The following is a 17753-nucleotide window of genomic DNA, read 5'->3' as shown; positions in this document are numbered from 1 at the left end:
CATTTCACAGCTGGGAGAACCGGAGCCAAGAGAGGCAAAGAGCGTATTAGGTAAGGCTTGCCAGCTTGAGAGAAGGCATGGGCCCTCCTTTCAGCTCTGGCAGACTCTGTGTGAGGCACACACAGACACACACTTCCTTCTCAGAAACCCTGTTCTCTTTCGCCTTCCTTGGAGAAATGGCTGACGGTGCTCAGTACCATCAGCTCCTCTTGCTTTTCTGTAAAAGGTCTGTCCTTGGGGCGCCTGCGTGGCTCAGTCGGTTAAGCATCAGCCTTCGGCTCAGGTCATGATTCCAGGGTCCTGGGATGGGATGGAGCCCCGAGTTGGGCTCCTTGCTCAGTGGGCCTGCTTCTCCCCCTCCCTCTGCCTGCCACTCCCCCTGCTTATGCAAGTGCTTTCTCCTTCTCTCTCTCTCTGTCAAATAAATAAATAAAATCTTTAAAAAAATAAAAAAGAAAGGTCTGTCCTAGCCGTACTCTAGGCCAGGCCATTCCAGCCTGATCCATTCCTGAGGGCTTACAGAGTGCCAGACCCCAAGCCAGGCACCTCCCTTGTGTTCCTCATTTCATCCTGCAACAGTCCCAGGAGAGAGAGATGTGATGACCTTTTTAAACATATGAATAAACTGAGGCTGGAGAGGTTACCTATCTTGCCAAGATTCCACAGACAGATAAGGAGAGAGCCAGGATTTGCTTACTTCCCCCAAAGGAGGAATGGTTCACTCATATTGAGTCTAGAATTTAACCAGACCAGCTGTATCACTCCCTCCACCCAGACACAGTCTTGCCCACCCTCAAGGACCACTTCCCGGCCTCTTTCTTCTCCATGAAGCTTTCTCCTGCCCTCCTCTGGTCACCTCTAGCACGGATCATGTGAGCAGCACAGCTGAGCACCTATGACCTTCTGTTTTGTATTGAGCACTGTGACTTCAGGGGCATGAATATTTTTACCCCACCTCCTGTCAACTCCTCAAAGATACGGGACATAACAGGTGCCTGGTACTTATGTCTTGATGCCGAACACTTCTTGCCATCTTCACTGCTACCACCCTGGTCCAAGCCACTGTCCTCTTTGACTCAAATTCTCGCCAAGTCGGTCTTGTTTCCACTCTTGCCCTTCCATGGTCTCTTTTCAACACAAAAGTTGGAATGATTCTGTCAAAACTGAAGTCATCTCATATCCTAACGGCTCATACCTCCAGTGGCTCTCTGTGTCTCTCAGAAAAACAAAACAAAACAAAACAAAAACAAAAAACAACAACAACAACAAAAAAAAAAACATGGCTTACAGGACCAGCCCCTCTGTTAGCTCTGGCCTCACCTCCTACTTTCCCCCACATTTGCTCTGATCCAGCCATACTGGCTGTTCTCTTTGCCCAAAAACCTCTTGCCCTGAATATTCACAAAGCCCATTATTTACCTCCATCAGAGGTGCTCAGATGTCACCTTCTCCAGGAGGCCCACCAGTTGTCTCATTTAAATCTCACATCCTCTCCTTCCTGCTGTCTCTCCACAGATACTCACCCTGCCCTGGTTTTTCTATAGCACAGTCACCTTCTAACCATACAAAATATTTTGCTTCTCTAGTATGATCTGTCTCCTCCACCGGAATGCGAGCTTCACGAGGGCAGAGCATTGTCTGTTTGAACTGTTTCTCGCTGATTTCTCTATAAGGGACTGGCAAATAGACACGCGAACATATCGGCTGTTTTGATCCTCAAAACAATCTCAAAACACAGGAATATCAGGTCCTTGCCTGAGGACACTCAGCCAGCAAGCAGCAAAAGTGGGTTCAAACCCTCATCTGTCACTCCAAAGCCAGTGCCCTGCCTACAGGGTGATACGGCCTCTCATAGGTCCCCAGAATCCCAGGCCAGACCCCAGTGTAGATATGACCTAACCCCAGCACGCTCTTTTTTTTAAACGAAGAAACTAAGTCTATTGACTCGCCCAGTGCCTCGCTGTTAGAAGGCAACCGGCGAAGACAAGGATCATGGCCTCTGATTGTCACTCCAGTAAAAGTGACCTCAGGCTTAGCGGCCAGGGACTAGATACCGTATTTTGTCTTTTGAAGCAAAATTCGCTTCCTTAGATCGGATCTTATAGGTAAAATGTCTGCTCATTCCTTGGATAGATATATCCTGTATCTGTCAAGCAGTTGGAGCCGTTTGAGGCCCTCAGCGTCAAGTCTGCTCTGACTTTGAGATTTGTTTTTACTTCAGGGTTGATGTTCTTGGGCCAAGTTTAAAAGCAGCTGTGAGACAGTGGTAAAGAACATGGCCCTGGAGCCCAAGTGCCTGGGTTTAAGTCCTGGTCCTGCCTTCGAGATCTTGGGGAAGTTGCTCAGTATATCTGTCCCTCGGCTTCCTCATCTGTAAGATGGAGACAGCACAGTGCTGGGCACCTAGGAAGTGCTTAGTAAATGTTACTTATTCCTGGAGTGGGGGGTGAGATTTGGGGATACCTGACACTGGGTTTTACAGACTTTGGGGCCCCTGATGGGACTGGGTACCAGCAGAAGTTAAAGGCATCATCTTTTCACTGATGGCTGATCCGGAAGTGACAGGCGAGCTGGCTTCTGAAACCTGGTAGAGGCGTGGGAAGAAAGGGGGGTGAAGAGATGTGCCACATTTATACATTTATCTAGTCATTTGTTGAACTATAACGGGAGTCACCTACAGGGCAGGGGAGGTGTTCCTGGCTCTAGCTCAGGTCTACTTGCCTGCCACTAGTTACCCTCTGAACAGTCTTAATTATGCGCCAAGGAAGAAAGGCTGAGCTGCTGCCTCTGATCCTGCAGGATTCCCTCCATGCCCCAGAGCCACCTCAGACTGTGGGCAAAGAAAACGTCCCCAAAGGGTAAGGGGATGCCAGCCAGTGGAATTCCGAGGAGTCCTCGTTAAAACTATAGTCTTCCAGGCCCCCGCCCGGACCTATGGAATCAGGCTCTGCAGGCAGGGCTGGGAACCTGCCCCTGAGGAACCAGGGTCCCACGAGAGACTCTGACCATGGGACCAGGTCAAGGGGAGAATGCTTTCCCTGCTGCTACAGAAGGTCAGGCGGATGAGCTAGAAGGAGAAGTCATCTTGCCCAACTTTCCCATCAGACACGAGAAAGCTAAAGCTTGAGGTCACAAAGCTAACTACTTATAGAAGGAACACCAGTGTATGTTGAGACTGGAAGTGTAACCCTTTGCGTTCCCAGTCCAAGATCCCGTTCTCTGTGAAGTCCAGGACAATCTGCTATCCCTCTCAGCACTTCACACACAGAGCTAAGCGCATAGTAGGCACTCAAATGACACGTGTCCACTGAAGAGAGGAAGCCAGGGAAAGAGGAAGGAGGGAAGGGGAGGACAGCTGGTGTCTGGCTAACTTTAACTGCAACCTTCCAGGGGCACCTGGCTGGCTCAGTTGGTAGAACATGCGACCTTGATCTCGGAGTCGTGAGTTCGAGCCCCACATTGGGCGTAGAGCTCGCTTAAAAAAAAGTAAGAAAGAAAGAAAAGAAATCATTGCAACCTTCCATTTACCTAAGGTGTAGTACTCACAGGCTTCCACATGGTGAGAAAGTTTTCAAAGAGGCTGGATGCAGACCGGGTCATGGGGACGTCAATGGACCAGAAATACTCCTCTACCTCTCCCTTCCCATCAACGTGCGGCACCTCCAACTTGCCACCTCCTCGGGCACTTTACCTTTCCCAGGCTGCTGTAAATCACACGCTTCAGACCCAGGTGCTTGGCAGCCTCCACCAGGAGCTTTCCCAAGGGACAAATTCTCTCTAGAGATGACTAGATTTGCATAGAGAGTGGAGGACAGACAGGTGCTGGGTCCCCTCCACCCCCTCCTTTTCTTACTGCTGTCCTTAGAGAGGGAGCTTTTCCAGTATCAAAATATATTTAAGGTATCATCATATGAGAGGCCGCCAGTATCAGCCCGCAGAAACTGCACTGTGTCCAAATGCTGAAGCCGGCAGCCTGCTCCCACCAGAGCTGGAAGACCGTGGGACACTGGGGAGGTGGCAGGAGTAGAACAGGAAAGAAGGGAGGGGAGCAGAGAAGAAAGGAATTCCAGGGACCACTGGGAAGCTGAGAGGCAACCTGGTGGGAACAGACCGGAAAATTGGCCCCTCCCTCTGGGCTTTCAGCGTCTTTACAGTTGATTGCCACATTTACATATATATAAAATACGGTTTTCGGCTAATGGACTCTATCTGCATGTCATCTGGATATGGAGGGCATAACTGAGGGCTATATAGATATAGATATCTAGATACATAGAAAGCATTCTCCTCTTGACCTGGGTCCCATGGTCAGAGTCCCTGGTGGGACCCTGGCTCCCCAGGGGAAGTTTGTTTTTACAGTTTGTTTTTACAATTTATAAAATACATAAAATTTGTATGTATAAAATCTGTACTTACAGACAAATATAACTATCTTCTCTTTTTTGTGTGTTTTTAGTTCCAAATTTTCCAAAACACCTTCATCTCTCTCTTTTTTTTTCTCTTTCTTCCTTCTTTATTTTGACTGTGTCTTCTTTGTCCCCTTACAAAACCCATGTAACAGGCAGAGAAGACAGAATTAATCTGGTTTAGTAGAAGCAGAAGTGAAGCAGAGAAGTGACTTGGGCTCCTCGGCTCCATAGTGAGTGAAGATCTGAATTAGAACCCAGAGTTCCTAAAATAAGCCTACCCAAAGCTTGTCACTAAAAGACAAGCTGTAACAGACATTCCTTAAACAGTTCAATCCTGTTTTTAATTTTTTGAATTATGCCACTTCTGCAAGAGGCTGAGCCCATCTATTACACTTTTAAAATCCAATTTTCATATTTTTTTCTAATTTATACACATATGTCATGTTCAAGTAGTACTCTCGGCGGGGTGAGGGGGGTGGATCTTATAATGACAAAGCAGTTCCCCGAGACCCTGTGCTGTTAACTGCTCTCCCGAAGTAACCATGTTCATCTCTTAGCTCTTTAATTGTTCCTAAATAACATATTAACTCTGCTAACTCCTGATTTTTTTCAGTTTACAATATCATTTCCTAAATTCCTACTATGAAAGATGAGCTCTCTTTTTTAGCGTTCTCTCTCAAGGTCTCTCTCACACACACAGTCCGCCGCCATCACCACCATACGTATGCATAATTTCCTCTTGTTCATCCTCCCAACGCCGTAACTGTGGGTTAGATCAATAATCAGGGCTTACACCGAGCTGAAGCTGAGCCGTGTGACAGTCTATGGTTCCATTTGCTTTTTCTACAAACTTTTGTTTTCCCAGGAGTTAATCATTGTGGGTTTATTTGCTTGTTTCTTTCTTTTTCTGTATACCCACTACTAATTCATCCCCAAATTCTCTGCCAGACGTATGAATACACTCATTGCACTTTTGTTCTTCCCAGTCTACTCTCAGGGTAACCTTAATATGTGGGGTGTCCTTCCTGCCACCCCTCCTACACCATCTACAAGCAAATGGGAACCAGAGAATCTAATGACGGGCTCCGTTGCACAGTGCCTCTCTGGAGATTTCGACAAGCGACACATAACACTGATTTCACAATCAAAGACACCTCTACCAAGCACCCCAAGTACATATATTTCATAAATGTCAGAGGGATGCTGTAGAGTCAGGTCTATATTTTTGCCCAGATTGAAGGCCTACCCCCTTCCAGGGAGGGCAGAGCAGCCAGGGAGGATGAAAGGAAAGGGCTCAGAGGTGGTTGCCACCTGACATGCTTCTTTCTCTCGGTCCCTTGACTGAGATGGTCCCAGAAGTTGGTGAGCACAAAGGTCCCCTGGGCACCTTTTAAGGCGGCATCCACTTCATCATTCAGGTCCCCTTTTACCACCTGGGTACCAAGGTTCCAGAGCTCCAGTGCATATGGTGGAATCACACACCTGGTCAGTGCTCTCCCAGCCAACTTCTTGCTCCAAAATGGCCCTGGTCACAGAGTCATCCTCAGCCCCTGCAGGATCAGGGAGAGAAGAAACACAGGAAGGATCAGAAAGAAAGTTCACTAAAAGAAGTTGAGCTCTACTGTTCAGAGTAGAGCGGCTGTAGTCGCTGCATCAGAAGGTGCCCCCTGGCTTACCACACTGGTTTTCAAACTAGGTTTCAGAGGCACCTTTGCAGAAGCCATGGAGAAGAAGGATGGGAGAGGCTCGAGGAAAAGGTAGCCAAATGAGCAGGATACCAGACCCTGCCCCAGATTCAACTGAGCAACTCTACTCTTAGCAGGTTAAAGATTTTAGTTTGAGATCCTTCATACAATTGTATTTTCAAAAGAGGTTCCTAGTATGTCGTCTTTCCTAACATAAATATACTACTGGAATACAGTCAGATATATCACAAGAAAGATACGCAGTGCCTCTGCGGCCCTAAACTACACAAAATCCTACACTAGCCAGTTGGAGAATTCTCAGAACCATTCCAAGCAAACATGCAAAAGAGACAAGGATTTATATTCAAGGCAGTTTATCCATAGCATTATTTGAATTGAAACAAACCAGACACAGTCTGTTTGCCACTAGGGAATCAGTTAAGTAAGTTATGGTATAACCATAGGACAGAATGGTGTTTCTCCATTAAAAATTACATTTTCTAAGAATTTTCATAATATGGGAAAATATGACATAAAGTTATATCAAGAGAATAGAGACCTGCATACAGGGTGTGAGTCCAGGTTGTAAAGAAAATTAATTACACACACACACACATAGACTGTTGCAGGCTTTTATGCAGTATGTTGGTGGTGGAGCCCAAGGACTGGGCATAACATGACGGTATCACACTCACACTTTTCTCCCAGCGTAGTACTAAGACAGGCACATTCTAAGAGCTGACTGAAAAAAACTAAAATCTAGGAGGACATAGCAGCACTGTTCATGATAGCCAGAAGTTGGCAACAACCCAGATGTCCGTGCAGAGCAGACTGGGTAAAGTATGGCAGGAAGACTCGCACGCCGGCGTGCCGGCCGACAAGAAGGAACAAACTCTTCCAACGTGCCACCTGGAAGAATCTCACAAATTAAATGTGGAGCCAAAGAGTAAAGGAGCACCTAGCCGATGATTCCGTTTACATAAAATTTCAAAGGAACAACTAATCTACAGGGAGAGACATCAGAATAGCGGTTACTCTGGGGGCTCATGACCCAAAGGAGCTTGAGAAGGCCTCCTGCGGGGCTGATCGTGTTCGTTTTGTGAAAATGTATCAAGCTGTGCAGTGAAGGCTTGTGCACCTTTATATAAATATATAGATATATATAGATATATCTTAGACTTCATTAGAAAGTTTACTTTAAGGAAAAATAACAAGTTTGAAGTGACCCAACAGGAGAAGCTAAAATGGGCAGAGAGCAGCCTGAAAGCATATACACTGGGTGGAAACAAAAACCCCCGCGGCCTTTTAACTAAGCTGATCCCCCCAGGGCAAGCAGTGGCCCATTAAGAAGATCATGTGCTCAGAGAAAACAGTCGATGCCTTTTTCTTTGTAGTTTGAAGGCATCCTGAGCTGATGTCCAAGCTTACTTAGGGTTCCCTTGATGAGTCTGTGTTTTTGGTCCACCCAGTGAAGGGAATGGGCAGGAGTCCCTGCTCCTAACGTCCAGCTGCACGCCACCTTGCCTGCATTTGCCTCTTACGTCCAAGTGTAATTACCTCGACCCAGTCAACTCTCAGCTAGAAGGCTGTATAACATGATTCGAGCTGCTGAGTATGACCGTCCTGGGTTTCACGCCCAGCTCCACCCCATACTAGCTGCACGAGCTTAGACAAGTTTCACACTTCCCTGGAGCTTCGACAAGTTTCACACTTCCCTGAAGCTTCGATTTCCTCATTTACAGAATGGAGGTTATAGGAGTATCTACAGCATATTGGCGTGGTGAGGATTAAATGAGATTAAACCACTTAATCTGTGTGGTTGCCGGCAAAAGAAATGAACTGCTGTTATTTCTCGACCCACTTTGCACTATCCGGCTAGTTTCCTCACCACACCCAGCCTCTTACCCCACATTGCCGCTCGTCTTCTCCACTGGTAAGTGCTCAAAGAGCAGCAGGTAGCTTATCAAAAAGGAAAATATGGAAATAAATCTGCCTGGGGGTGGGGGAGGCATTGAGCACATTCGAATCCAAACAAAAGATTTAATAGTTAGCCGAGCTTAGGGGCGCCTGGGTGGCACAGTCGTTAAGCGTCTGCCTTCAGCTCAGGGTGTGATCCCGGCGTTCTGGGATCGAGCCCCACATCAGTCTCCTCTGCTATGAGCCTGCTTCTTCCTCTCCCACTCCCCCTGCTTGTGTTCCCTCTCTCGCTGGCTGTCTCTCTCTTAAATAAATAAATAGATTAATTAATTAATTAATTAATTCTCTTAAAAAAAAATAGCCGAATTTGGAGGGTTCCTGGTCTCCCACTCTCCATGGCAGTTTCTCTTGGAGGATGAACGGCACCTTGACTCTACCCTTTTCCTCGGGTCTTAATGACACCAGCCAAAGAAACAGAGAAGCTTGGGGGATCTGGAGAGGTTGTCTTGACTGGGGTGGGCACTCACTTCAGTACGCAGCTTAAGGGATTGCCAAAAACTCCATGATGAAGATAAAGATCTTAATGCATTATTTTTAAAAATCAAAACGAATCCCCAACACCCATGGTGAACATATGTCAAGATAGACAGTACAGACAGGATCCAGCAAGGCCAGGATTAGGGTGAGACAGGTGAGGCTCCGTCTCCTTAGCACGTACAGGACTCCTGAGCGTCTTCAACTCATCGATTTTACCCAGGAGAGCCACTGCTGTCTGGTAAAACACACATTTGTATAATTTTCTTTTCTTTTTTTTTTTAAAGATTTTATTTATTTATTTGACAGAGAGACAGCCAGCGAGAGAGGGAACACAAGCAGCGGGAGTGGGAGAGGAAGAAGCCGGCTCCCAGCAGAGGAGCCTGATGTGGGGCTCCATCCCAGAATGCCAGGACCATGCCCTGAGCCGAAGGCAGACGCTTAACGAACGACTGCGCCACCCAGGCGCCCCTGTGTAATTTTCTTTTAAACTAGGTGGTTCGCTTTCTGTAGGAGCCTGGTGCAGGATCCTTCGTCCTGTCGGGTCCCTTTGGAGCAGACTAAGCCGTGGTGTGCCTGCATTTCCCAGGGCAGCAGCAAGAGTGAGTGTGTATGTGTGTGTGTGTGTGTGTGTGTGTGTGTGTCCTCTCCCCTGAGAATGGGGACAGATTCTCAGGTGACAGAACTGATTAGCCTAACTTGGGTAAGTACCCACCCACAGTCCACTCAGCTGAGACATTGTGTGCCTACTCTCTCCCAGTCACTATGTAGGTATTAACGAAATATCTACTCCTTACACCGACCCTGTGATTTAGGTATTGCTGCCTTCGCTTTTCCGACGAGGACAGTGAATTACATCGAAATCCACAGAACTAGGAAGTGGCAGAATCGGGATTAGAATTCAGTTCTTCTCTCTGTCCGGCTGCAAAGCCCATGCTGTTTTCAATAAACACACTGCCTCCCTTTCTATATAAGAAGGACCGGGTAACTTCAATAGTTTCTCAATATTATAGTAAACTTAAGGTAAATTATTGGTGTTCTAAAAAGGGAAAAATCACTTATCACTTGGAGAGAAGCTGCGTGAAGGAGAAAAATCAGGGGAAGGACTCATGAAAGGCGTCATATTGTAGTTCAGATAAGAATTAGGATCGTAGGGGTGCCTGGGTGGCTCAGTCGGTTGGGTGTCTGCCTTCAGCTCAGGTCATGATCCCCGGATCCTGGTATGAGTCCTGCATCGGGCTCCCCGCTCAGCAGGAGGCCTGCTTCTCCCTCTCACTCTGCCTGCTTGGGCTCCTTCTCTCTCTGTCAAATAAATAAATCTTGAAAAAGAAATTAGGACTGTAGAAGTGGGTAAGAAAGATATTCCTGCTAAAGGGCAAAGCTTCACAAGCCCGTAACTGCTTTAAGCATTAAAAAGTTTAGATGAAGTTCTTTGCTTGTGTTTATGTTTCCGAGATTTGAATGGATTTTTCTTATTTATCAAATAATGCATTCCCCTGAAGAAGATTTGGAAAATTCTAGTAAGTGTAAATTAGGATCACTTTCCTCATAATATCATTACCTTCCTAAATTTAACATATTTAGTCCCATATTTTTTATTCATTTTTGTGTTTATGTAGTTGAGATCATTCTTTACATACAGGTGGGTAGCTATTCAGGAGTTAAATAGAGATGAACAAAAATAAAGGTGAATAAAATATGATAAAGCCATGTCAGTACATTCAAGATTTTGTTAGTCAGGACTCTCATTTGCAAACAGTAGGCACTGGTCATGGAAATTATTCAAAAGATACGAGTCACATTTAGAAACTTCAGAAATTCTGACAACAAATCTCAGAGGCTGAATGGTCAGGACATGCCTCAAAATGATGCTGTAGACTGGTCTGGCAAAGATACCAGGGCTGCTCTCTCTGAGCACGGCCACCACAACTCAGAGCCACCAACACTGCTGACCCCAGGTGGGGGACAATGGCAGCTTCCACATAAACCTGCATACAAATGGGAACATAATTTACAATAACAGCAGAACCACATAGAAAAGGACAAGTTATTTAATACCCAATGTTGGGGAAGTTGGTGATACCTCTATGGGGAAAAAAAAAATAGAATAATCCAGGTCCCAACCACACACAAAAGTAGACTGTACTTGGAATTTAACCTAAATGTGACAGATGAAAACAGCAAGTAGAACAAAGCATAGAAGGTCTTTATAACTTATGATCACGGAAAGATTCATAAATAATTCATTAAAAAATTCATAAAATTTCTTAGTACACTAGTAGCCAGTTTAACATCTTAATAGGGAGGGTATCAAATGAAAGAGCTACAGCACCAGAGTCTCCTTCAGATGCTGAGAAACAAGCCATGCGGTATGAATCAGAGCCCGAAATGCCCACAGTCCTGGCTAGGAGCAGTAGAGAAACACCACAGGGAGGAAGCAGGTGACAGACACCTCCTTAGGGACTTCTTGGACTGCATCAGAAGTGATTGGGGATGGGAGGGAAGGTTCCAGAGGTTCAGGTGGTTGAGCGTCAAATACTGTGTTGTAACTGATCATTCGACTTCTCACCTCACTGCGCTGATGTGGTCTGGGAAGACTTGGGCTAACTTTTTAAAAAAACTCTATCCACTCCATTTTAATGGCATTGACCCTGTAAATATTCTGGTGAGGGCGTTATTAACAGGAAGACATTCATTTTCCCATAGCAAATCAGCAAAAGAAAATCTCTCCTATCAGATTTGTCTGATAAGACAAAGATCAGGAGACAAAGATCAGGAGATAAAGAGAGTTTTAACCTTCTCTCTCACTTCTGTCCGGTCCCAGAAATTTTTCCTGCATGCCGAACCCTCTTTTCTTGATTTCTTCCTATGGTATCATAACGAAAACTGTGTAACCACTGTCAAACGTTTAAAAGAAACCATACGAAGAAAAGCCTAGAGGAAAATATAAGGTACACTTATCTCAGGATGAGAAAGGACTTTCTCAGCTTAAATAGAATTAAAAAATTCCTAACAAAGAAAATGTGTAGCTCTGATCACATGAAAATGTATAATTTCTTGTGGTCAACACACGTCGAGATAGCTACCCAGCTCACAGTGATTTCCCATTGACCGTATTTGCGCCATGATTTTTTTTTTTAATGTGTAAACTATTTATCATTTTGTTAGCAATGTCATAATCAGGAACCCTTTACATCATTATAGATAACGTTAAACACTTTGGAAGCTAACCATTAAATTAATGACCATCTGATTTAAATTCTGGAAAGTAAATGATCCTGTAGTAGCTATACATTTTCCCATTTAATTTTTATTTGCTTATTTCTTTCTGAAAAGAAACTATAAAGACATTGCAGAATAGATAGTAAATCTACATACATTAGAAGTCTGGTTATAAATTACTTCTTTTTCTTCTTCTTTTTTTTTTTTTAAAGATTTTATTTATTCATTCGACAGAGAGAGAGACAGCCAGCGAGAGAGGGAACACAAGCAGGGGGAGTGGGAGAGGAAGAAGCAGGCTCACAGCGGAGGAGCCCGATGTGGGGCTCGATCCCAGAACGCCGGGATCACGCCCTGAGCCGAAGGCAGACGCTTAACCGCTGTGCCACCCAGGCGCCCCTCTTTTTTTTTTTCTTCTTGTATCAAAAAGGTAATATTGTTCAAAAAAGTTATATAAAGTTTCTGACATTTTAACAAATAGTTTGAAAGATGATTATTTTCAAACAGCTTTTTACAACCCCCCTTGATTGATTGATTGATTGATTTTTAATTATGATATGTTAGTCACCATACAGTACATCATTAGTTTTTGATGTAGTGCTCTATGATTCATTGTTTTCGTATAACACCCAGGTTTCACTGAAATATGTGCCCTCCTTAATACCCATCATCAGGCTAGCCCATCCCCCCACCCCCCCTCCCCTCTAAACCCCTCAGTTTTTTTCCCGAAGTCCGAAGTCCGTAGTCTCTCGTGGTTCATTTCCCCTTCTGTTTACCCCCCTTTCATTATTCCCTTCCTTCTCCTACCGATCTCCCTGCTATTCCTTATGTTCCACAAATGAGTGAAACCATGTGATAATTGTCTTTCTCTGCTTGACTTTTTTCACTTAGCATAATCTCCTCCAGTCCCATCCACATTGATGCAAATGTTGGGTAATCATTCTTTCTGATGGCTGAGTAATAGTCCATTGTATATAGGCACCACATCTTTATCCATTTGTCTGTTGAAGGGCATCTCCTGCACCACAATTTCTTTTGCCAGTAAGAGAGCTGCATCCCAGGATAGGGGTAGGCGCGCGACCCAGCCGAGCCAATCACAGTACCTCTCTCCTCCCACTTCCTATCATTTTGTCCTCCATTCATTTCACATCTATTCCTTAAGTGGGGATTCACGATGAGCAAAATATTTCTGTCCTCTTGAAGCTTAGAGTTCGGGGGAAATTAAACATTAATCAAAACAAACATAGAAATTTGTTTTAAAAAATTATGTACAGCCATATGGTAGAATATTGTAGAGCCAGTAGTATACATGCAAGATATAACTCCACTTTTACAATCACAGAAAAGAATCCAATCATAATGTTCCAATTGCCAACAAGTCACGGGGAGGCAGGCTTCTACCTCATCTGGTCCAGATCTGCTCTCAGCACCACACCTCCTTACTTACTACCCAGCTGTGCTCGCAGGCATCCCACGGTCTGGTTTCTAGGTCCCTGGACCCTGCCAAACATTCTCACCTCAGTGCCTTTGTGCCCTGGCTGATTCCCTCCTAGGAACACAGCTTTCTTGCTCTTGAAGCAGCTGGCTTCTCATCTTCATAAAAAGGGCACAGTATAAAGATCATGGCACATATTTACAATGGAATACCATGCAACTGTTTTTAAAATACGAGCTAAATCTATGGGTACTAATATGGAAAAATATTTAGTGTATTTTACACTGCTAAGTGAAAAAAGCAGGTTGCAGAATAGCATGTTAAAAGAATATGTATAGCATGATTCCATGCGTTTTGTTAAAATTTTCTTTTTGCCTATCAAACATCTAAATTTAGTGTTTTTACACTAAATATTTAACTGAGTAGTGAAACTGGGAAAGAAAGGACAATGGGAAAGAGGATTTTCACTTTTTTCATTGCATACTTATTATCGGAGGGTTTTCTTATATCCTCAGCCTGTATTATTTATATAATAAGAATTCTAGGGCAAACATCTTCTTTGTAAGTTGAATGTCTGAGCTCTAACTGTTGTTATTTTGGTCCTCTAGTTTTTGCTACCTTTATCTCTTTCCCAGATTTCTCTAAGTAGTTGGAGAAGGTCTTTATTTTATTTTTTTTAGGCTGAGTTTTTCTTTAGTGTTCAGGACCCTCCAAAGCGATTGGTTACCTCAGCGCAGTTATTTATATTATGCAGCCATAGTCTTCATACTGTTTCCTTAATTTCCTCTCAGTTCTAAACTGGTTCATGAAAACCTGCCTCAACTAAGTCTCCAAGTTTTGACTTCCACAGTCCTGTTTCCAAGCAATGGACAGGTGTTGAGTCACTTGATCTACTATTAGTTCTCTGAGGACACCCCCACATCCCTCCTTTAAGAATCTTGCTTATTCAGTGGAAGGTTTCCTTCACCATCTCTATACTGGTAATTCCCGTTCTGTGTATTCTGCCCAGATCTCCCCTGAGTCCCGTATTGCAATAACCAGTACTCACTGGACATCTTTGTTTGGATGTCCCTGCAAAAAATCACTTCCACATGTCCCAAACTGAACTCACCATTCTGCCCATTTGCCCTTATTTTCCTCCCTAGTTAATGGCACCATTGTCCTTCCACCTTGTCACCCAAGCTAAACCTAGAAGTTCGTCTAGCTTTTCTCTTGCCTTCACTTCCACACCCCAGCAGAATTTTAGGGGACCACTCCTGGGAGCAATGCTGAATCAGGGTCCAATTGGAAGAGATAAGCCACGCGGTAACATGAACAGAGAATTTTTTGTTTGTATGGCGTTCAAACAAGCTTTAAGAACCAGAGGCACCCTCCAGGTGTTCACTTCCTAGAAGGACAGGCTTTATCCAGCTATACAGCCATGGTATCCATCTGGCTGACGCAAGAATAAGGCGATTTCAAATATTTCCCATGGAATTTTCCATTGTGTTTTCCTTCCTTATACGGAATTTATCTTTTCTGATTATAAGAGCTTTTGGGTTTTGTAAACTTGCCAGCTTCAGATATGAACAAGGGAGACTGATCAGAGTTCCTGAGTCACATTCCAGGGCAGACCCTCCAGAGTTTGCACCCCTGAGTCATGCCGAGCCCTGAAACCATGGGATTTGAAGTAGGAAAGCCGCAAGCCTCCCCAAGCCATTCTACCCAGCACGGAATTCCCCAGCAGCAACTTCCTGTTTGATCTTCTAGTTTGTTCCAGAAGGTTCTTTTCCAGTTCTAGAGGCCAACCACATTCCTTGGCTCATAGCCCCTTCCTCCATCTGCAAAGCCAGGCTTTCTCCTGACACCACTTTACTCTGACCTCAAACCTTTAATATAAAGAATTATTGGGGCGCCTGGGTGGCACAGCGGTTAAGCATCTGCCTTCGGCTCAGGGCGTGATCCCAGCGTTACGGGATCAAGCCCCACATCAGGCTCCTCCTCTATGAGCCTGCTTCTTCCTCTCCCACTCCCCCTGCTTGTGTTCCCTCTCTCGCTGGCTGTCTCTATCTCTGTCGAATAAATAAATAAAATCTTTAAAAAAAAAAAAGAATTATTAACTATAACTGGGGATGGGGCAATGAGAAACTAACTATGAAGAAGTAAAGGGATCTCTAAAGAACATAGGAATAGCAGATATAAGGAGAAGCCCTACCCCTAGGTCTATCACAGAGTCCCCCAAAAAAGACCTTCCTCTCCTCAAGAGCTGAGGTCCAGACCTTTTTATAGAAAGCACAGCTGTGGCTCACTGGATGACAGAGAAGTTGCTGAGATGCCATTCTGACAGAACATAATAGAAATCTGCTTTCTAGAATTTTTCAGAAATCTTCCCTCTAGGATGCCAGGGAAAGTTGTTCATGGGGCATGCCTCACCTACAAAACCACCTGATGTGGTGCCAGGGAAAGCCACCAGCTGCTGGGTGCCGCTGGGTGCCGCTGGGTGCCACTGGGTGCCACTGGGTGCCGCTGGGTGCTGCTGCATACTGTGTGCACTATAGGAGCAGAGCACTGGAAAAGCTGCAAATGCTGCAGGAGCCAGAGGCCTCTGCTACAAAACCTGGTTGGAGTTGGGGGTGGGTGCTCTAGAGGAAGCTGCTGGCTGCTAGGAGCTTCTTGTAGCCATGCACTGCAGGAGCTGGGATCTGGAGATGCTGCCAACACACTGCAGAAGCTCAGCGCTGAAGAGAGCTATAATCTCTGTAGGAGCTGGTCACTGGGGGAGCTTCATGTGCTGCAGGAGTCTGTGGAACACTCTAGAGCTAAGAAGTAAACCCCTTCCTCCTGTAACGCCTGCACGAGGCCCTATACTGACACAGCTTCAGTGCCAACGGGCAAAAAGGATATATATATATACATGTGTATATATATATATATATATATATATATATACACACACACACACACGTGTATATATATATATATATACATATATATATATGTATATATATATACATGTGTATATATATATATATATATATACACACACACACACACACACACGTATATAGTGTGTATACATATTTATACATATTTAGTGTATATATATTTAAATATATATATTTATTTATTTAAAGGGCCATGTCTATTTTCCCTGAGAAGCCAAAAAGGATGAATTTGGAGCAACAAGCACGGGAAGTCAGGTCCATTCATTCTTCTCTAGCACCATTGCCACAGCTCTGGTTCAGACTTACTCACTAGCTCACTTTCTCTTTTTATCCCTTGTCTGGAACGTTGAAAGAGTCTAGAAACTGGTCTCCTGGAGTGGCTGCCACTCACCCAAATGATGATATGTGAATTTGCAAAAGAAGGGAGTTCCATTGGGTGTACAAAGCACATTGCCTGGGTATGAGCTCTCAGGAACCCTTGCTAGCTATGCCCTGCACAGCTAACAGCAGAGGTCTTGTTCCTCATCTGTCCCTAGACACCCATCTTCCTTGGCCATATCACTCCTCGGATCTGTACTCCATACGGCTACCACTTTTCTACAGCCTAAACATGATAATGTAACTCACCTTTTAACCCCTCAATACTTCCCTGTTCCCTATACTAAATAAAATCTAAACTCCTTAAAAAGGCATACAAAGTCCTCTGTGATCTGCCTCTTGCTTTCTTCTCCAGTTTACTGAATAACCAAATGAACAAAAATGAAACCATCAATCAAAGAAAGAATGAACTCATGAATTCCAGGACAGAAGTTGAACAGCAAGGGTCTAGTCTCTATAAGGACAAACAATAATCAAATTTGGGGGCAGCCTCTGGCTTTTCTCTAAGCCGTGGGAGTAAGTCTCCGTTGAGAGAGTACTTCCAAACAGGCACATTACTTCCTCCTGCATATACCTCCCCTACCAAGACAAAGTTTTTATGGTTATTTCCCCTATCTCTTTGCCTTTTTATCCGCATATTGCCATCATCAGGATCAGTGAGGCCCAGCTTCTGAGAGTCTACCCACTCACTGTTTCCTCTCCATTCTTGCTGCCAGTCCTCTCTCCACCTCGTATTTACAGTATGGGAACCACATGCCACACAGTCCCTCATTCAACAGTGTGGCCCTGTACTAGATGTTGGAGACATAGACATGAATGACACATAAGCCCTCCAGAATGACTTCGTTGTCTTTGCCAGGACAGTCTTCCTTGCTTTCAGCAAGTCTTTCCCCTGCTCAGGGACCTAAAAAGGTACCTGATGCCTACCCACTCATTTCTAAATTCATACTTCACTTTCATTCACTCAACAAGTGTAACTGAAGGCTTAACATGCCAGGTACTGGTACGAGGTATAAAGCAGTGGATAAGATAGGCATGGGCCCTGTCCTCAAGGAATCTAGTCCAGTGGGGAAGACAGACCTAAAAGCCAAAATCACAAAAATAATTATAAAAGTATTGTTATGTAACTACAATCATAATGATATGAGGGATGCTCATGAAGGTATGTAAACAAGAGACCCAATCTGAACCGGGAAGCAAGGCAAGGCCTGAGATGTGAGTAGGAGCCCAAGTGTAGGTGTGTGTTGGGAGA

The sequence above is a fragment of the Ursus arctos genome, unplaced genomic scaffold (assembly GCF_023065955.2).
Source record: "Ursus arctos isolate Adak ecotype North America unplaced genomic scaffold, UrsArc2.0 scaffold_4, whole genome shotgun sequence".
Classification (NCBI taxonomy): domain Eukaryota; kingdom Metazoa; phylum Chordata; class Mammalia; order Carnivora; family Ursidae; genus Ursus; species Ursus arctos.
This window is presented reverse-complemented; position numbering follows the sequence as displayed.